The sequence below is a fragment of the Miscanthus floridulus genome, chromosome 16 (genome assembly GCF_019320115.1).
Source record: "Miscanthus floridulus cultivar M001 chromosome 16, ASM1932011v1, whole genome shotgun sequence".
Classification (NCBI taxonomy): domain Eukaryota; kingdom Viridiplantae; phylum Streptophyta; class Magnoliopsida; order Poales; family Poaceae; genus Miscanthus; species Miscanthus floridulus.
In genome coordinates this window covers 38,094,603-38,117,550 of record NC_089595.1, presented here as the reverse complement: position 1 = coordinate 38,117,550, position 22,948 = coordinate 38,094,603, and the positions used below count along the sequence as shown (strand labels likewise).

General features: G+C 43.1%; 1 pseudogene; it reads right to left on the bottom strand.

Moving 5' to 3' along the window:
- Positions 1 to 493: 493 nt before the first annotated feature.
- On the bottom strand, positions 494 to 19,746 carry LOC136512286 (stem 28 kDa glycoprotein-like; annotated as a pseudogene).
- Positions 19,747 to 22,948: the final 3,202 nt, after the last annotated feature.

Below are 22,948 nucleotides of genomic sequence, written 5' to 3'. Positions count from 1 at the left end.
CGGCTGCTGCTATTCTTCGCCCAGCAAATCGAAGTGGGTGCCGCTTGTGGCCCCGGACAGAGTGGTCCATGCATGCATGCAAATTCTTCCGGGCAGGGGCAGCGTCACGGTGATATCAGCGATAGATTGCAGCGATTCCTAGAGTCACAAGATCTACATCCGACGCCTAAAAAAATCGAGTGACAGCAGGCAGGGAATCACTCGAGCGTCGGATAGCTTTAGCGTATAGAAAAGGGAAAACGTAAAAATATATATTTATTAGTATCATTATAGGGAATGTCAATGTAAGAGAGGAGACGATGACACACACACACACACACACACACACACACACACACACACACACACACACACACACACACACAGAGAGAGAGAGAGATATATATATATATATATATATATATATATATATATATATATATATATATATATATATATATATATATATATATATATATATATATATATATAGTACCACGAAGGATTCATCCACTTTGTATAACATATATAATCATGAGGAAATTATTAAGAAATCGACAGGCTCTCCACTGAGTCAGCCTTATTTCCACTAAACTCAGGAAATTAACCTCAGGAATTAATGATAACATGGAGCGGTCATAAAGTAAAAAGCAAGGGAGGGGTAACAAACAAAGAACAGTTCATCACAAACAGCACAGACCGTCATTGCAACCGGGCGACGACGGATTGATCGATGGGGCTGATGGAGAGCCGCCGTTGGATTAATAATTATACGGAGGACAGCGTGGCAGCATCGCTTAATTAGCCAATGTAGTAGAGCGGGTCAGGCAGCTTGAAGGTGCGCGCGCCCTCCGGCGCGCCGAGGATATCGCTCCACTGGTCGCCGATGTTGCCGACGATGACGAACCCTGCGTCCTGGAGCTTCTGCCGCTCGCCGGACTTGTAGGCGATGGCGGTGGCCTTGAGCCCGACGGGCTTGAGCAGCAGGTCCATCCAGCCGGAGTAGCCCTGGCGGCGGAGGTTGGTGACGGTGATGGCCCTCTGGTCCTCGGTGCGGCCCGTCAGGAACACCGGCTTGATGCCGAGGGAGATGAGCTTCTTGAAGAGCCGCTGCGTCTCCGGCAGCACCGGCGCGCTCCCCTCCAGCACGTACTCTCGTTGAAACTCGTCGCGTTGTACGGCTTAGTGCTAGCAACAACAATGAAACAACAACAATTAGCTAGAGGTTAAGTATAGTTTTTTTTTTGAAACTAAAGGTTAAGTATAGTTGGGATCAAGCGTTAGTAAGCCTGGACGAAAAACTCGAAGCTCGTTAGCTCGCTCGGCTCGTGGCTGGCTCGACTCGGCTCGGCTCAGCTCGGCTCGTTACGATAACGAGCCGAGCCGAGCCAAGATTTTAGCTCGTTAGCTATAACGAGCCAACTCGAGCCAGTTCGCGAGTCGCTCGCGAGCTAAACGAGCCAAGCTTTTAGAAAAAAAAAATTATCAAAACTTATATTAGTTTTTGTATTACTTCATGTCTTGCATTTTACAATTGACTGTTAACTGGTCTAGACCCTATAAATTGACTGGTAACTGATCTAGATGCATTTCTTTTATATTATTATTATTCTCAAACTTTAGATAAATGCAAATATTATATTTGTGTATTTTTTATACCTGACTCACGAGCTTAACGAGCCAGCTCGAACTTTTAACGAGCTAAGCCAAGCTGGCTTTCTGGCTCGGTAGGATAACAAACCGAGCCAAGCTAGCTTGTTATCTTAACGAGCCAGAACAAGCCGAGCCAAGCCAGCTTGTTATCCAGCATTATGCGTTAGCCAGCAATATATTCTTCCTATTCTGGGTGAACAGCAGGCAACCTGCTATTGGATTGGACGCTATCAAGATTCCAGAAATTGATAAAGGTTTCTGTAGCCAGAAAGCGTTGGCCAAGCGGACCAGCAATACATGTACTGTACCGTACGTGGTCCAACTCTGATCTGGCATAATCTCATCGACGTCCCCGTCAGGCATTGTTTTGCTCGGCACATGCTGCCCTTGTCCAGCACGATCTGTGCCCCTTTCTTTGAGATAGAGGACACAGAGAAAGGACAGCCATACATATACATGTTTTAATTTACACCTTACTACCTCTGTTTCTCATAAGGTTTTCTACTGGACTACTCGCACAGGGTCATATGCAATTATGTTTGCAACATATGTAACATGTAAATATATAATAGTTTCTAATGTTATCCTAAATCAAACTATTAACTACAGGTATGATTAAGTTAATAGAGAAAACAGCAATGTTTATGAATGATACCAAATGAGCATCATGACATCCATTAAAAGAGATGAGTATATTTTTACATTTTTCTTCTTTGATGTCAGAGATCCTAATACCCAAAATTGGTCAAACTTTCAGTAGTTTCACTTAGAAAGTTAGAATAGAATCAGAAGCGTTTATACTTTTATATGGTGGGAGTAGGCCGATTTAATTTTTTTAATTCCTCACTAAAATTTGTCTAACATTAGACAATACATGTTTATATATACAAAATATATCAATATCTATAATACCACAAAGATGCACTATAAAGATGGTGGCGCATTTTGTTCTATGTAAAATTTTAAACTGCTTCCACCTTGAAACGGACGGATCAGTAGCTAGCGTTGAAGTATTTGTAGAACTAAAAAAACATTGTTCGGTTGCAAAATGATAATATGCTGGATTTTATATACGGGTCATTTTAAATTGGATTTTTAGTGGCAGATAGCTTAAGACAACCGTCTCTAAAAAAAACATATAGGACTAATGACATATATAACCCACCGACAGTAAAAATACCTATTCTTCTACTAGCTAGTAGTAGTTTAACTCAACCACTAGTAAAAAACAGGAGCATTTCTACTAACGTTCATGTTGTATAAAACACAACTGAAATGACTTTCTTTTTTCACTAGCGGTTCTTGCGTGTTGGCCCCCCAAAAATCACTGTGCACTAGCGTCTACGTACTTTTGTACATCGTCAGTGAAAAAAATTGGTAGCGCTAATGAAAACCGTCTCTATATTAGTGGGCGTTGCGTACGTATCGACGTACGTACCAGGGCCGGCCCTGAGTTTTTAGTGGCCCGGAGCAAAACCAAAATCTAGGGGCCCCTTATATACACATGCTTAAACACTTATATGTATAAAATAGTTAATGATAAACGCTTAGCTACATATACAAAAGCGATATTCAAAGAAACAATATATATATATATATAAATTTTCTATCACTATAATGATGGTATACTCTGGTTCCTTGACAACCATATCACCATCTTGTTTGGATCTCTTGAAGCGCTTGAATTACTCTTAAGAAACTTCTTTATAAATCTCTCTGTGTGATTGTATTAATTCATCTACTCATACTCATTTTTTTATTTTTTCGTTTGACTAGATTTTGTACAAAATATTTAAAAAAGAAATAAAAGAAGCAGGTTAAGATTTTACTGTACGGGTGTATGCATAATCATGTGCGCTTTGAAGATGCAAGAAGATAGTGAAGGAAGCTAGCAAATTGCAGTAAAGTAAATTTTGGTTTAATAGAAGAAGATGAAGAAAGCAAGTTAGCAGCGAGTTACATGAAATGCAACGTAATGTGCTATCTCTAATAAAGAATAATAATATATATAATATTATATATATAATAACTGAGCCTAAATTATATGTTGGAGCCATCAGGACCCACCGCGTTTATCTGCAGTAACCAAACGACTTCACAAAAATAGCTCGCATGAGAATCGTCAGGTTGTTGCAGTTGCAGCGGGAGGCAGCATACCTACAGGTAGCGACGACGGAAACTATTCGCTGCTTAAAGCTCTTAGCCTCTTAACCACGCAATATACGGTATATATACCTGGGATGGGGCCCCAGGGAATTGGGGGCCCAGGGCGACTGCCCCGTCCGCCCGCCCTCAGGGCCGGCCCTGGTACGTACGTATACGCCGGCAGCGAGTTAAACAACGTACATACCCGAAGCCGTGTTTGGCGTAGTAGGGGAGGTTGGAGAGGGACGTCTCGTCGATATCGAACACCCACACCTCCTTGCCGTTGCCGCCGAGGTTGAGCGCCTCGGCGTACGCGACGGCCTCGTCGACCACGACGCGGGAGTCCCGGCGGTAGTGCCCGCCCAGCATGTAGTGGCCGACGTAGCCCTCGCAGCTGGCCGGCACCGTCGTCCAGTCGCGCTTGTTGTACGTCTCCACGGCCAGGCGCCAGCTGTCGCACGGCACGCCGGCGCGCCGGGAGAAGTCCGCCTGTCGCAGAACCGACCAATTTATAAGAATACAAGTACAATGGCAATCCGCAAGCGGTCGCACTGTCATACTTGAACCCATATAAACCCGGTAGTCCGTCGAGTACCACGACGGGTCTCGATAAACGATTTACAACAACCAAGATCGTACAGGATTCAACATACATGCCACATATTACATAAAGTTCACAGATACTTTTCATCATCAGAGTACGAATAAAAGTTATTACAAACCTAGTTTGATAAATAAAGCGGAAGCAAATAAGTTCGAAGATAAGGTTTCCAACATAATTTGAAACAGTGTCAAGCCAGATCACGGTCCACAAAAGCAAAGATAGGAATTACTAAAGAAGCCTGCTCAAGGCTTACTCCTCATCCACAGTGGGATAGAAGCAACTCTTGCAATAACCATGATACACAGTGCCATCTGCAACAATGGGAAAATAAACCCTAAGTACGAGAAGGTACTCAGCTAGACTTACCCGTCATGAACCAGAAATAAAATGACTCCAAGGATTATGCAAGGCTGTATAAGTGGACGTAACTTGACAACATTTTGCGAAAAAAGGCAATTTACCCGTTGTACAATTATGATTTCTTTATTAAGTTAATTATAACTATCCATTTCTAGGTTAGCAACTATCATGTGCCAAACATGTGGTATATCATTTAGAAGCATACAATAGTAACCATAGCAGGTATTGTAATTCCATATTCATCTGAACCATCATGTTTCATAATATAGTTACTACGATGTTGGGACTAGCCAAGTTTCTCACTATCCGGGAGAGACGGTGATTCGAATCGATTTCAACCAGCTGGGAATTTATTCCTAACACAAACCCAGGCAGACCAGATCAATGGTCACCTTTGGTACAACTCAGGTACACATTTCGCGGGTCTGTATCGCGCCGCACAATCTGGAACACCAGATGCTAGGATGCTCAGGCCAAGCCTGCCCTTGGGCTCAGTCTGATCGTTCCCCGGAAGGAGCGCACAACAGAACGGTTCCCGGCCTGAGTTGAATTACTCGGCTTCGCGGTCAGAACGAGTTATCCGGCCAGCTAAGTGAGAGGCATGTGTTCAATCTTGTCAGAAGCGCCAACAACGGTACGGTCCTTAATCGACACAGACGGGGATAGATCCACACCCAAGACCTCCATGTCTTGTTGCTTCTCTATCTACCTCCCGTCTGGTCTCGATTTACTTTTACCTCATGGTTCTGTTCCACGATAGCAGATATAGCCAACCGTGCTCCGGTATCCACCTATATCTCGCAGGTGACAGGACATCACCCGACTTCTACCGGTCTAAGCATGGCTAAGCATATATTTGATCCTAGACCTATACCGGTTAAAGGGTTAATATCTGGACAAGGAATGTACATGCATCAAGTGGTTTCATTCAACTCTTATAACCTAATGCATCAATCATAAATACGTAAGTAGACATTTGTAAATTACTGGGAGACTTATAATGCTCCGGGGCTTACCTCGCAGAAAGGAAGTAGGGCGATGGTCAGGACACTCCGGAAGCTCTTCAGGTTTCTGCTCCACGCCTTCGGGAGCTGCGGCTTGCGGATCCTCCTGCGGGTTCCCTTCCTCTGCTTCTTCGAATTCCAGCAACGTGACCTCTTCCTCCGATCCTAAATGCATGAGTATGGTATAAGTATTACGAATGCATATATGTTAACAAGTGCATCGCGTTGTTTGAGTAGGTGCATATCTCTTCTCGATTATTACTTAACTACTTCTACAATGCATCGACTATGCCACAAACAGTAGCTACTTGTTTCACTCATAACTGGAGTTCTACAAATCCAAAATCAGTGATCCAGGACTTTCTGGAAAGCTTATCAAATTCTCTACAACTTTGTTATTAACCATTTTTACAGTCTACATCAGTTTCAATATGCAACTCATCACACTCTAGAATCAGTCCGGAAACTATTTAACATGCAATATAAAGTAAGAATACTTTTACTTCAGGTAATCATTCAAAATTTGACAACATATAATCTACCAACAGTTTAAGCATACTAATTACATTTAATATAATATAATGGTGGAGCCCAAACTATTTATTTAATTGCCTTTATTATTTTATTTAGATATCTAGGTTAATTAATAAACCTATATCAGATGTACTTCATAAATTCCCAAAAATTTACAGTGCCTTACTGATGCTATAAAAGGACTACTATAAAAATTTCATGTTATTTTACTAAGTAGAACATTCTATACAAAAATGATAAGGAAGCAAGGCTTGAAATAGCATAAATGGAAAATCCTATTGAAAAGTGTCAAGCAACAGATTTCTTATTTTTCTTAACATCCATATGGTACTAGTATTACCTCCCACAAATTTCATGAATTTTGGACTCATAAATAATTTATAAAAAATTCATGCAAGGATTGACTAGCCATAAAAGAAAAATCTATAACTATAAATCTACCCATGCACTGGTCCTAAGATTTTTACCCAAGCTCATATATGCTAAGACTAGCTTACCATAACAATTTCATAATTTTTGGAGCACAGGAACTCTAGATATAAAATAAACAAATTTAAATGCATTCAAAAGCACATTTCAAATCTTGATTTAAATCTCCAAAACTTTCTACTGTAAATGTTAAAAACATATTTTTCCTAAATACTACACCTCCTAAGGAACACTACAAAATTTATTTCACAATTTTAGGAGCTACCAAACTAAAGATACAAAAATAACAAAACACATGTGAATCTGCATTCAAACTAAACTGGATTTGAAATATTGAGTCGCTGACACGCGGGACCCACTGGTCAGCGAGACCAAAACAGAGCACAGCGGCGCTGCTCGACGGACGCGGCCAAAGCTCGCCGACGGCGAGTACGCCGGCGGTGACATCATCACAGTGTGACCCCCGTGACCTAACGCGTCGATTGGTCTACTTGGCCGGCCCTATCGTCGACACCAGCGACGACGGCGGCGGCCATGGCGGCTCGGCGAGGCGGGACGTCGGCGGTACGCCGGCGACGACCTCGGCGGCCCAACCTAAGGTGCAGACGAGCATCTAGGAACGCTGGGGAACCTAGCGCGCTAGCTAACGGAGCGGGAGGAGGACTGTGGCGGCGTGGCCACGACGACGGAGTCCGTGGCGGAGCTCCGGTGAGCACTGGCATGGCGCTGACGCTTACCGAACTCGAATGGCTGGCACGGGAAGAAGCAGTGGGTCGCTGGGGAGCTAGTTGTGCTGCTGCGGTGAAGAATGGATGGCTAGGCGCGAGCTTGCGCGGCTATGGCGACGGCGGAGGTGGAACGAGCTCGCTGCAGCGCTGCGACGAGGAGGAAGGCCGAGGCAACGTGAAAACGGAGTGCGGTTGAGTGTGGGCGGGCGCTGGCGTGATGAAGGCGCGCTTGGGCGCGTCGTGGCCTGCGTGAATAGAGCGCTGGCGACGCGCGGCCGTCGTCGGGGACACGCGGCGCGCGAAGCCTGAAGCCGGTCGGCCACCGAAACGATTCAGTTCGTCAGTTAAGTCCCGAAGTCGAGCCTGACAGCGAGTTTTCAAGTCGACTTATCGACTAATCCGTGGCTCCTTCGTGCAAACATCCTGAATAGATTTTGTAGACCCAAGTACCAGCTTCAAATGTTGTTCAATGATCGTGTTCCAATTCTCAACTGAATTCAAGTTATATTGCCATGAAGGTCAGCTTGTCAGGCTGTTCAATGAACTTGACTTAGAAAAATTTCTTAAGTGTTGAAATCAAGATTTTGATGATTCTTGTGATCCAATTTCAAACACGTTAGGAGCTGAATCAGTCAAAGACCCAAAAATCAAAGTTGTTCCTTATGTCAAACACTACAACTTTGCTTTAGTGAACTCCTCCATGCAAGGTCTCTAACACCTAGTTCAACTTTAGTCAAACATGTCACTTTGAAATCATGATACATACTCAAACCATGGCTAAATGACCAAACTAGCCCTAGCCTTAAATACTAAAGTTATTCATGATGATATCCTAAGCATGTTTAAGAAATTTTCAAGGTCATCCTATCATTTTATGCAGTGGTCACTCATAGAGCTATCCAGGTCAACACATGAAATATTACTTAAGTGCTTGATCATGAAAGGTGGCCTTCATGAACAAGGTTCCTTGTGTTAACCTAAGTGTAGCTAAGGTGTTTTAGTGACTAGCATTACCCACTTGCATTCATTTGCACATGATCTTATGCATATGTTCTAAGAAACACGAGATAACAAGCAATGTTTCATATGTTTCGATCAAATGTTTCAATTGTAAATGATAATTTATGAATGCTTGATGCCCATGCTCATGTTATGCAAGTCAAGTTATGCAAGGCTAACACTCAAGGTGTTACAGCCCCTCCCCCTTATAAAAATCTTGTCCCGAGATTTGCAAGACCTATCATTCTTGGAAAAAGGCGGGATAAACTTCTCGTAGATAATCTTCTCTTTTCCACGTAGCATCTTGTTCACTATGATTGTTCCACACCACCTTATAGAACTTAATGATCTTACTCCTTGTCACTCTCTCCATCTCTTCTAATACTCGAATTGGCTTTTCTTCATAGGTCAAATCCGATTGAAGCTGCATGTTGGTGGGTGCAATCGCTTCTTCAGGTACTCGAAGACATTTCTTTAGCTGAGAAACATGGAACACATCAAAGATTGCACTCATCTCTGGTGGTAGTTGTAGCTTATACGCAACATTTCCTTTTCGCTCCATAATTTTATATGGCCCTACATATCTTGGTGAAAGCTTCTTTTTCATCCCAAATCTTTTCACACCTTTCATGGGTGATACTCTCAAGTATACATAGTCACCCACTTCAAAAGTTAGTGGTCTTCTTCTTCTATCGGCATAACTCTTCTGTCTTGATTGAGCTGCCTTCATGTGTTGTTGGATGATACATACTTGCTCTTCGGCTTCATTGACAAAATCAATACCAAAGTATCTTCTTTCACCGGGCTCAATCCAATTCAATGGAGTTCTGCACTTTCTACCATACAAGGCTTCAAATGGAGCCATTTTGATACTCGCTTGATAACTGTTGTTATAGGAGAATTCAGCTAAAGGTAACCATTTCTCCCATGAACCTTTTGAAGATATAACACAAGCCCTAAGTAAATCTTCTAGGATTTGGTTTACTCGCTCTGTCTGTCCTGAAGTTTACGGATGATAAGCTGAACTTCTGATTAGCTTGGTTCCCAAGGCTTGGTGTAAGTGCTCCCAGAAACGAGCTATGAACTGTGGTCCTCTATCTGAGATTATGGTCCTGGGCACTCCATGCAATCTCACGATCTGGGATACATATATCTCAGCGTATTTCCCAACTATATACCGCATGTTCACGGGTATAAAGTGTGCTGACTTGGTGAGATGGTCAACAATGACCCAGATTGAATCGTGACCTTGTGGCATTGTTGGAAGGCCTGTAATAAAGTCCATACTAATTTCCTCCCATTTCCATCCCGGAATAGGTAATGGCTGAAGTAATCCATCAGTTTTCATATGGACGGCTTTCACTCTACTGCAGTTATCACACTTAGCAACATAGGCTGCGATCTCTTTCTTCATCTTAGTCCACCAAAAACGGGTTCTTAGATCTTGATACATTTTACTACTACCCGGATGGATAGACAATTTGGACGAGTGAGCTTCCTCTAAAATTTGATTCCTGAGCTCACGGTCTTTTGGTACCACTAGCCGGTCCTCAAACCATAATACACCTCTTTCGTCCAATCTAAAATGTTTGGTTTCTTGCTCTTGCATTTTTCTCTTGATGTGACTTATTCCTACATTTGTCTGCTGTAGCTCTATGATTTTGCCCTCAAGCAAACAACTAATTGTGATATTGTGGAGTACAGCAGGATGTAGCAAGTTGAATCCATCTTCCAATAGTGCTTCCATAGTGTTGCAATGGGACTTCCGACTAAGTGCATCGGCTACTACATTAGCTTTACCCAGAGGGTAATGCACTTCCAAATTATAGTCCTTAATCAATTCCAACCATCTACGTTGTCTCATGTTCAGTTCTGGTTGGGTAAAGATATACTTGAGGCTTTTGTGGTCAATATAGATATGACATACATTGCCCAACAAGTAATGTCTCCATATCTTTAATGCATGGACAACGGCTGCCAGTTCCAAATCATGTGTAGGGTAGTTGACTTCATGTTTTCTCAATTGCCGTGAGGCATATGCGATTACTCTCCCTTCTTGCATAAGCACACATCCCAAACCTATTCCTGATGCATCACAAAATATATCAAAAGACTTTTCAATGTCTGGTTGTGCTAGCACAGGCGCTGTAGTCAACAAAGTTCTGAGGGTGTGAAAAGCTGTTTCACATTCTGGTGTCTATTTGTATTTCTCATCTTTCTGAAGTAGTCTGGTCATAGGCTTAGCTATTTTTGAGAAATCTAGAATAAACCGACGATAGTATCCTGCTAACCCTAGAAAACTCTGAACTTCATGAACCGAAGTTGGGGCTTTCCAATCCATGACCTCTTGTACTTTTGATGGGTCTACTGAGATTCCATCTCTTGATAAAATGTGACCTAAGAAAGGTACTTTGCTCATCCAAAATTCACATTTGCTAAACTTGGCATATAGCTTATGCTCCCTCAGTCTGGATAGGACAATCCTCAGATGCTCTTCATGATCTGACTCATTTTCTGAATAAATCAATATGTCATCGATAAACACGACCACGAACTTATCAAGTTTGGGCATGAATACCGAGTTCATCAGGTACATGAAATAGGCTGGAGCATTTGTTAGTCCAAAAGACATAACCAAATACTCGTATAAGCCGTACCTAGTAGAGAAAGTAGTTTTAGGTATATCCTCCGGTCTGATCTTTATCTGATGGTAACCTGATCTCAAGTCAATTTTAGAGAATACCTTTGCCTTCGCTAGCTGATCGAACAAAATGTCGATGCGGGGTAATGGATATTTGTTCTTGATGGTCACAACATTGAGTGGTCTGTAATCTACACACATTCTCAGTGCCTTATCCTTCTTTTTCACAAACAATGCTGGGCATCCCCACGGAGATGAGCTAGGTTGGATAAGACCCTTGTCCAATAGATCTTGCAATTGAACTTTAAGTTCTGCTAACTCATTGGGTGGCATTCTATATGGCCTTCTGGATATGGGTGCGGTACCTGGCACTAATTCAATCTTAAATTCCACGTCCCTATCTAGTGGTAGACCTAGTAATTCCTCTGGAAATACATCCGGAAACTCACAAACCACGGGGATATCACATATGGTGGTGGTTTGGATAGCACAGGCTAAATGTTGGGGTTCGAAATCGCGGGAGAGTGGAACTAGAAAAGCATTCCCTCCTGTGGGTTCTCTCAACATAATAGTGCGGGTGCTAGTGTCAATAAGAACACCATGATCCTTCATCCAATTCATGCCTAAGATTAAACTTATCGACAACCCCGGCAATATTATCAAATCTATTGTGTACTCCCTCCCTTGTATCACGATGAGTACATTTTTGACTATCTTTTTGGTAGTAACAGTTCCCCTTGCTAAACTTATGTTAAAACCCCCTTTACTTACTTCAATTATTTCTTGATCATGTCTAGATGCAAATGCTTGACTCATAAATGAATGAGAAGCTCCCGAATAAAATAAAACAACAGCGGGATGCTTGTTGACGAGAAACATACCAGCCGTGACAACCTCTCTGGCGGGCACTTCCTCTACAGTGGTATAATGCACTTGTCCCTAACGTGCCCTGGCATTCACCTGCCTCTGATTGTTCTGATTTGGGTTGCTATTCCTCTTGGGGTGGGGGCACTCCTTGGACCAATGGCCTAGTTGGTTGCAGTTGAAACATGGTTGATTACTTCTGAATCCGGTGGAGCTGTCCTGATTACCATTTCCTTTTGGTAAGGCAATAGTGAACGCCTTACAGAATGGTTTCTGTGGCCTATTATTTTGAGCTTTTGGTGGTGGAGGCCTAAACTTGGGTGCAGGTGGACGGAATTGTGGCCTAGCTATGACAGGCGCCTTCGACGGGAAAGATCCGGATGCACCGGCCTCATATGCCCTCTTGCGACCTTTAGCAACTGCATGCAGGTTGTTGTGGTTTTCTTGGGTCAAGGCATCACTAATAAACTCATTGTACGTGGCACATCGAGAATTTGCCATAGTCTTCATCAGTTTGGTACCCAAACCTCGCTTGAAACTCTCAATCTTTTTCTCTTCAGTATCCACGAAACTTGGAGCATATCTTGACAAGTTGTTGAATGTGTGCATATATTCTGTGAGTGACTTTGTTCCCTGAGTGAGCCTCATAAATTCTGCTGCTTTCATGCGCATCAGGCCCGGGGGAATATGATGTCCCCTAAAAGCCAGCTTGAATTGATCCTAGGTCACTCTCGCATTAGCAGGCAGAGACGACAGGAAGTGCGTCCACCAGATTCCTGCTGGTCCTTGCAATTGATGAGAAGCATATTCTGCTTTCAGGTGCTCTGTGACCCTTAGCAGATGAAATTTCTGCTTGATGGTATTCAGCCACTCATCAGCTTGTAGTGGTTCCTCCGCCACCTTGAAGATCGGAGGCTTCGTGTCCAGAAACTCCTTGAATGAACTATGCTGATTTGGCTCAGCCCCTGGTTGCTGTGGGTGGCCACGAGCAGTGTTTTGCGCGATGAGGCGCAAAGCTTCCTCCATTGTCCTTTGGCTCCCTAGGAACTAGGTAAAGAATTCCTAAGCAGACGGTGGCGGTGGGGGTGGCAAGTCATCCTGGTTGCCATCCTGGCTGCTACTAGCTCCTGCACGGGTGCGCGTCATCTGCGAAGTTGCAACAATAAGCGATTATTGGTTGAGGTCAAGAGATTACAGAGGAATTTTGTACTCATGCCAAATTGAAATTATTGGAGAAAATTCTCAAAATCACAATAAAAACAGAGGCATAATAATTCATTCTCGCAACATGACATCACCAATTTGACCACTTATCGTGCTCATAATGCATGCAAATTTAAAGCGTGATTACCGACAAAAAAAAACTGGAATTGCATTGACGTCCATCCATCGTGCGATTAACATTACATGATAGTCTGGTTACTGATGCCAACTTGGAACTACAGGTCCATTACATGAATAAAGGTGATACATTAGGCTTCCCACTACATGCTAAGCGATCTAATCCTCATCATGATCACTATCGAGGTCAGACGCAGAATCATCTCCTTCCTCAGGTTCTACTTCTTCCTCAGGTGCCACTTCTTCTTCTTCCTCGTACCCTTCTAGATCCATTTCTGTGGCTCCAGGTGGGACATAAGGGTGGAGCTGATTGTGTAGTAGATGAACCTCTTCATGCAGATTATCGTTGTATTCTTCTGCATTGGCCAGCTACTGTCCCAGCTCAAACTATCGAGCCCTCAGGACATCTTCCCTGGACCAAGCTGCATTTCGCTGGTGAGTTAACCGAGTCATCTCTTTAGTGAGCCTCTCAATCTCGGCGTCATGCTCCCTCTGAAGCTGACGTCGGTCCTCGCGGGCATGACCAAGAGCACTAGACACATGTCTGAGGCTACCTTCAACTCTATCTAACACTCTCATCATTGCGAACATGGCGCTCATGGCAGGGTTATCGCTGTTCTGCCCTTCCGCTGCACCAATCTCCAAAGATCTTCCTCTTGCCTGCTGCCATGAGTCAGTGGAGGGATTACCTCTTGGAAAGACTCCAACCAAAGCGGCTGCCAGCTCTTGAGGAAAATGATCCATGATATTCCTCAAGATTCCAAAGGCTGCCCTGCCAGCTGCTTCTTCAGCAGTCCTGCCAATCGACTCATAACACCAACCTGTCCACTCAGAATCATCACCTCGGGGACGAACAACGGCCTCCACTGTAACTAAGAGACCTTCTCCCAACCGCTCATTCACCCAGAAGTAGCGGGGTTCCATTCCATCAGGATAACCTACATAGCTGAGCACTCTCCACAAGAGTGTAGGCATCCCAAACTCTCCAAGGAACGTGTGACGTTGACGGGTACATGGAGCAAGTTGACGGCTAGGAGCTCTGCCTCCGGTGGACTTGCGAGCAGTCTGCTTGGTGCGTGCCATCTGCACCATCAACATGTACCCTTTTGTGAGACAATGCCATAATGGATAAGAGTTACATAACCGAGTAAGAATCTTTATAAGGGGAGGAACAATGTATTTATGTGAATGGTAATTTAGCATGATGCATGCTTGTTCCGTATGTCCTCACAAACTTAGGAAAAATTTGTTTCTAACGGTAGACACGGTGGCATACATACGTTCTCTCATATATAGCGTAACTAGTCGAGCTACACGTTTTGTTGTTAGTGTACCTGCATAAAATTTCATTTCAGCCCTAAACCCATAATGAAATATGCAGAATGTAATTGTAAATACTTTCATATATGTATACCCATACATATACTTCCGTATCAATCTACCCGACAAGAATTTAAACCCACAATTAAATACGTACCATATACACATGCAAGCATGCATACATAGCCGTACCAAAGCTAACTCTTCCCGACCGCACGCTCACATCTTGCGGTCCTATACTCATCTTACCTTGGCGTAGAGGCATTTGATCCATACATTACCACTCAAGTTAATGGCATCCATACTATAGCACGCCGTATGGACGACGAAGTAAACCCCCCCCCATGTTAGTACTTAAATAGCCACCTAATAGTCCTTAATTTGGGCATAAGGAAAGTGATCATTGGCACACTTTAGATTTCAAATACCTATTATATAACTATTAGTTGCTAGAGAAGGGTTTTTGAAAAAAAAACAAAAACTTTTGTTTTAAATACACTTGTGACAAATAACGTTGAATCTTTCTCTGATACCAGCTGTCGCAGAACCGACCAATTTATAAGAATACAAGTACAATGGCAATCCGCAAGCGGTCGCACTGTCATACTTGAACCCATATAAACCCGGTAGTCCGTCGAGTACCACGATGGGTCTCGATAAACGATTTACAACAACCAAGATCGTATAGGATTCAACATACATGCCACATATTACATAAAGTTCATAGATACTTTTCATCATCAGAGTATGAATAAAAGTTATTACAAACCTAGTTTGATAAATAAAGCGGAAGCAAATAAGTTCGAAGATAAGGTTTCCAACATAATTTGATACAGTGCCAAGCCAGATCACGGTCCACAAAAGCAAAGATAGGAATTACTAAAGAAGCCTACCCAAGGCTTACTCCTCATCCACAGCGGGATAGAAGCAACTCTTGCAATAACCATGATACACAGTGCCATCTGCAACAATGGGAAAATAAACCCTGAGTACGAGAAGGTACTCAGCTAGACTTACCCGTCATGAACAAGAAATAAAATGACTCCAAGGATTATGCAAGGCTGTATAAGTGGATGTAACTTGACAACATTTTGCGAAAAAAGGCAATTTACCCGTTGTACACTTATGATTTCTTTATCAAGTTAATTATAACTATCCATTTCTAGGTTAGCAACTATCATGTGCCAAACATGTGGTATATCATTTAGAAGCATACAATAGTAACCATAGCAGGTATTGTAATTCCATATTCATCTGAACCATCATGTTTCATAATATAGTTACTACGATGTTGGGACTAGCCAAGTTTCTCACTATCCGGGAGAGACGGTGATTCGAATCGATTTCAACCAGCTGGGAATTTATTCCTAACACAAACTCAGGCAGACCAAATCAACGGTCACCTTAGGTCACCTTTGGTACAACTCAGGTACACATTTCGCGGGTCCGTACCGCGCCGCACAATCTGGAACACCAGATGCTAGGATGCTCAGGGCAAGCCTGCCCTTGGGCTCAGTCTGATCATTCCCCGGAAGGAACGCACAACAGAACGGTTCCCGGCCTGAGTTGAATTACTCGGCTTCGCGGTCAGAACGAGTTATCCGGCCAGCTAAGTGAGAGGCATGTGTTCAATCTTGTCAGAAGCACCAATAACGGTACGGTCCTTAATCGACATAGACGGGGATAGATCCACACCCAAGACCTCCATGTCTTGTTGCTTCTCTATCTACCTCCCGTCTGGTCTCGATTTACTTTTACCTCATGGTTCTGTTCCACGATAGCAGATATAGCCAACCGTGCTCCGGTATCCACCTATATCTCGCAGGTGACAGGACATCACCCGACTTCTACCGGTCTAAGCATGGCTAAGCATATATTTGATCCTAGACCTATACCGGTTAAAGGGTTAATATCTGGACAAGGAATGTACATGCATCAAGTGGTTTCATTCAACTCTTATAACCTAATGCATCAATCATAAATACGTAAGTAGACATTTGTAAATTACTGGGAGACTTATAATGCTCCGGGGCTTACCTCGCAGAAAGGAAGTAGGGCGATGGTCAGGACACTCCGGAAGCTCTTCAGGTTTCTGCTCCACGCCTTCGGGAGCTGCGGCTTGCGGATCCTCCTGCGGGTTCCCTTCCTCTGCTTCTTCGAATTCCAGCAACGTGACCTCTTCCTCCGATCCTAAATGCATGAGTATGGTATAAGTATTACGAATGCATATATGTTAACAAGTGCATCGCGTTGTTTGAGTAGGTGCATATCTCTTCTCGATTATTACTTAACTACTTCTACAATGCATCGACTATGCCACAAACAGTAGCTACTTGTTTCACTCATAACTAGAGTTCTACAAATCCAAAATCAGTGATCCAGGACTTTCTGGAAAGCTTATCAAATTCTCTACAACTTTGTTATTAACCATTTTTACAGTCTACATCAGTTTCAACATGCAACTCATCACACTCTAGAATCAGTCCGGAAACTATTTAACATGCAATATAAAGTAAGAATACTTTTACTTCAGGTAATCATTCAAAATTTGACAACATATAATCTACCAACAGTTTAAGCATACTAATTACATTTAATATAATATAATGGTGGAGCCCAAACTATTTATTTAATTGCCTTTATTATTTTATTTAGATATCTAGGTTAATTAATAAACCTATATCAGATGTACTTCATAAATTCCCAAAAATTTACAGTGCCTTACTGATGCTATAAAAGGACTACTATAAAAATTTCATGTTATTTTACTAAGTAGAACATTCTATACAAAAATGATAAGGAAGCAAGGCTTGAAATAGCATAAATGGAAAATCCTATTGAAAAGTGTCAAGCAACAGATTTCTTATTTTTCTTAACATCCATATGGTACTAGTATTACCTCCCACAAATTTCATGAATTTTGGACTCATAAATAATTTATAAAAAATTCATGCAAGGATTGACTAGCCATAAAAGAAAAATCTATAACTATAAATCTACCCATGCACTGGTCCTAAGATTTTTACCCAAGCTCATATATGCTAAGACTAGCTTACCATAACAATTTCATAATTTTTGGAGCACAGGAACTCTAGATATAAAATAAACAAATTTAAATGCATTCAAAAGCACATTTCAAATCTTGATTTAAATCTCCAAAACTTTCTACTGTAAATGTTAAAAACATATTTTTCCTAAATACTACACCTCCTAAGGAACACTACAAAATTTATTTCACAATTTTAGGAGCTACCAAACTAAAGATACAAAAATAACAAAACACATGTGAATCTGCATTCAAACTGAACTGGATTTGAAATATTGAGTCGCTGACACGCGGGACCCACTGGTCAGCGAGACCAAAACAGAGCACAGCGGCGCTGCTCGACGGACGCGGCCAAAGCTCGTCGACGGCGAGTACGTCGGCGGTGACATCATCACAGTGTGACCCCCGTGACCTAACGCGTCGATTGGTCTACTTGGCCGGCCCTATCGTCGACACCAGCGACGACGGCGGCGGCCATGGCGGCTCGGCGAGGCGGGACATCGGCGGTACGCTGGCGACGACCTCGACGGCCCAACCTAAGGTGCAGACGAGCATCTAGGAACGCTGGGGAACCTAGCGCGCTAGCTAACGGAGCGGGAGGAGGACTGTGGCGGCGTGGCCACGACGATGGAGTCCGCGGCGGAGCTCCAGTGAGCACTGGCACGGCGCTGACGCTTACCGAACTCGAATGGCGGGCACGGAAAGAAGCAGTGGGTCGCTGGGGAGCTAGTTGTGCTGCTGCGGTGAAGAATGGATGGCTAGGCGCGAGCTTGCGCGGCTATGGCGACGGCGGAGGTGGAACGAGCTCGCTGCAGCGCTGCGGCGAGGAGGAAGGCCGAGGCAACGCGAAAACGGAGTGCGGTTGAGTGCGGGCGGGCGCTGTCGTGATGAAGACGCGCTTGGGCGCGTCGTGGCCTGCGTGAACAGAGCGCTGGCGACGCGCGGCCGTCGCCGGGGACACGCGGCGCGCGAAGCCTGAAGCCGGTCGGCCACCGAAACGATTCAGTTCGTCAGTTAAGTCCCGAAGTCGAGCCTGACAGCGAGTTTTCAAGTCGACTTATCGACTAATCCGTGGCTCCTTCGTGCAAACATCCTGAATAGATTTTGTAGACCCAAGTACCAGCTTCAAATGTTGTTCAATGATCGTGTTCCAATTCTCAACCGAATTCAAGTTATATTGCCATGAAGGTCAGCTTGTCAGGCTGTTCAATGAACTTGACTTAGAAAATTTTCTTAAGTGTTGAAATCAAGATTTTGATGATTCTTGTGATCCAATTTCAAACACGTTAGGAGCTGAATCAGTCAAAGACCCAAAAATCAAAGTTGTTCCTTATGTCAAACACTACAACTTTGCTTTAGTGAACTCCTCCATGCAAGGTCTCTAACACCTAGTTCAATTTTAGTCAAACATGTCACTTTGAAATCATGATACATACTCAAACCATGGCTAAATGACCAAACTAGCCCTAGCCTTAAATACCAAAGTTGTTCATGATGATATCCTAAGCATGTTTAAGAAATTTTCAAGGTCATCCTATCATTTTATGCAGTGGTCACTCATTGAGCTATCCAGGTCAACACATGAAATATTACTTAAGTGCTTGATCATGAAAGGTGGCCTTTATGAACAAGGTTCCTTGTGTTAACCTAAGTGTAGCTAAGGTGTTTTAGTGACTAGCATTACCCACTTGCATTCATTTGCACATGATCTTATGCATATGTTCTAAGAAACACGAGATAACAAGCAATGTTTCATATGTTTCAATCAAATGTTTTAATTGTAAATGATAATTTATGAATGCTTGATGCCCATGCTCATGTTATGCAAGTTAAGTTATGCAAGCCTAACACTCGAGGTATTACACCTTGAGGCGCTCCGCGGCCGCCTCGACGGCGTACTGCGCCGTCGGCAGCATCCGGAGGCTGCTCAGCGTCAGCGGCCCCCGCCACGCGCTGCCGCCGCAGGAGCTGCCGGCCACGAGGACCACGAGGAGGACGAGCCTGGCCGTGGCCAGTGCCATTGCGCCACGCACTCGATCTGCGTGCTAGCTCTAGCCTCTGCTACCAGGGAGGCTGGGATTGTAGGAGGAGGACACTGTGCCCTGTTGTTCTGACATCCACAGGCGTGGTTGTGTGAACTTTAAATAGAGCGTGCGTGTTTGCTTGCTCGGTCGCGCTAGTGTTGAGGGCCCACATGTCATCGACGCAGCTCGTGAACCACGTGGAGTATGGTCACTGACGTTGAGGGCAGGTTTGGACGTGCGCGATGGGACGAATGGTAATGAACGAGCGCGGCCGTGTACCATCATTATTTGTGAGATGCGGAGGACAGGCACAGCATGCATGCATGCAAAAGGTCAATAATGCAAGGGCTAGCTGCGTACGCACGCCCACGGAGAAGACATTGACTTGCGTTGTAGTTTTTTTTTGTTTTATAAAAAACACACATAAATCTCACGTACGTACGCTGATGATAGGCACATGATACCTCTACGAATGAAACCAGGGGTGAATTTTAGCCTTCATTATTGGAGTGGCAGGACCACCACGACGAAATTTGGCAAAACGTACTAGTGGACAGCTAGCTCATCGTTGTTGGGACCCCGTGACCTCTGGGTTTGCTCTGAATAAGTTTAGGAGCATCTCCATCACATTGATTTAAATCCTGCTATAGCTGATATAGCAGCCCGCTATAGCTGCTCATAGCTGATATAGAGCACAACCACTATAGGCCATACCCGGATATTTTGAACAATGGTACAAACTCGGGTGTGTGTAATATTGGTGCCTAATTAGTTTCCAAAATTTTGCAAAATTTTTTAAGATTTCTCGTCACATCGAATCTTTGGACGCATGCATGAAGCATTAAATATAAATAAAAAATAAAACTAATTACACAGTTTAGGCGAAATTCACGAGACAAATCTTTTAAGTCTAATTAGACTATGATTGGACACTAATTGTCAAATAACAACGAAAGTGTTACAGTACCATTTTCTAAAAAATTTCGCCAACTAAACAAGCCCTTGGTTCATAGGTGTATTTACTGCTACATAAATTCATTTTAGCCATGACCAAAATCAATTAGAAGATGCAGTTTTTGAAAAACACATGTGCCCAAGGGCCTCAAATCAAGCATTTCTAGATAAAGGTATTACAATACTACGCCAGATTTGGACATCAGTGTCGGCCTCATCACTGCCGGATTTATGACAACCGGCAGTGATGTACCTTCACAGACGGTTATGAGCTTGAAAATAAAAAAATGATTGGGGCTAGGCTAAAACCGACAGTGAAGGACCACATCACTATCGGTTTGTGGCTTGAACCGGCAGTGTTTTGGCGGCCACTCATCACTGCCGGTTTAAGACAAGAGCCGACAATGATTTGGATCTATCACTGTCAGTTCTAGCTAACAACGGACGGTGATAAGCCTACAACACAAAAAGGCTGCAGCCGTCCTCTTCTTCCTCCTCTCTTGCATCCCGAGAACAGAGGCACGCGTTTGGGCTTTTCCCTCCATTGTTGCGTCTGCTCTTCACCATGAAACTAGGGCTTGGATTTTAAAGAATGGCTTGATCTTTTTGCATTAATGTTAGTAACAAACATCCACTTCTTTGATTTTGTTGCTTAATTAGCTTTGTTTTGATGGCTACATTACTTGATTCTCATTCTAGTCCTTTCTCCATTCTAGAGAGTACTTTTCCAATTGGACATTTGTGCCAGGCTCAAATTGTGATGAATCCATCATCCAAAAGATTGGTGTATATGAACACATTTAAATTCCTAGCTAATTATTCTATGGCGGTCAAAATCATCATTGTTATTATGTGATGCTATAATTAGTTCTTAGAAGTAGAGTAGAATAGATGTTTTTCATTATTGTGCAATAATTGTTTTTTGCTACAATTTTCAATTTACAGGGCTGGGGCTATCAATTTTAATTTTCTAATAATTAGTGTACAATAATGTTTTCCAAAAATGGTACTTTTGAGCTACAATTGTTGTTCATGAAACTCAATTTTTTATTAATTCTTTGTAATTACTGTCTCAGTATTTTTTGTGCAGAGATGGATCGAGAGTGGATGCATCTGTCCTGAACGGACAAGCGGTACATGCATGGCGTCAGCCAGTTTATCACCGATGCCAAAGCCCATGCTGGGAATGGGAACGCTGTCTTCTGCCCATGCAAAGATTTCAAGAATCAAAGAAACTTTCGTCAAATTGAGTCTATACGATCGCACTTGATTACTAGAGGGTTCATGCCAAACTATACAATATGGACTATGCATAGTGAGATTGGTGTGAATGTTCTGTAGGAAAACAATGATGATGTAGACATGCCTGATATAGCCATCCACGATGTTGATGAGGAACCCGGTGTCAACATGGAACCTATGACCACAGTTAATAATGTGTTTAGGAACACACTAGTTGACGACACCGAGGATAACGATAGCATTTCTCAGCTACTACGTAATGTAGAGACTGGATGTCTTAGTGAAAGACAGCTGACAAAGCTAGAGAAAATGAGACAAGATGGCAAAACACCATTGTATAGGAATTGTCTAATGAGCAAACTGAAAGCCAACATCATGATGTTAGAGTTCAAATTGACAAATGGATTGAGCGATAAAGGCTTTGATCAGTTGTTAGGTATAATACGAAAAATGCTCCTAGAAAAATAAGTTGCCAGAAAAGACATACTTGGTCAAGCAAATGATTTGTCCCATCGGCCTCGACGTTGAAAAAATCCACGTGTGCTCCAATGAGTGCATATTGTACCATGGAGAAAAAACAAAGACTTGGACAAGTGCCCCAAGTGTGAAGCTCCATGGTACAAGGAAGGGCCGTTAGATGAGGGTACCAAGACCAGAGGAGGTCCCGTAAAGGTCGTTTGATATTTCCCTATATCTCCCCGGGTGCATAGGCTGTTTCCATGTGCAAAGTCAGCCAAGCTGTTGCGCTGGCATGGCGAAGAGCGTAAGAAAGATACAATGATGAGGCACCCCGTCGATGGGTATGACTAGAGGACTATCAATACTATGTTCTATAAGGACATCAGTGGAGAGGTAACGCACCTTTGGTTTGCTTTGAGCATAGATAGAATGAATCCTTCTGACTAGGTTAGAAGCAATCATAGCACCTTGACCAGTGATGCTCTGTATATACAACCTTCCACCTTGGGTTTGTATGAAGCGGTCGTACAACCATATGCCATTACTGATCGAAGGGCCAAGACAACCTAAGAATGACATCAATGTGTTTTTAGAACCAATGATCGATGAACTAGTGGATATG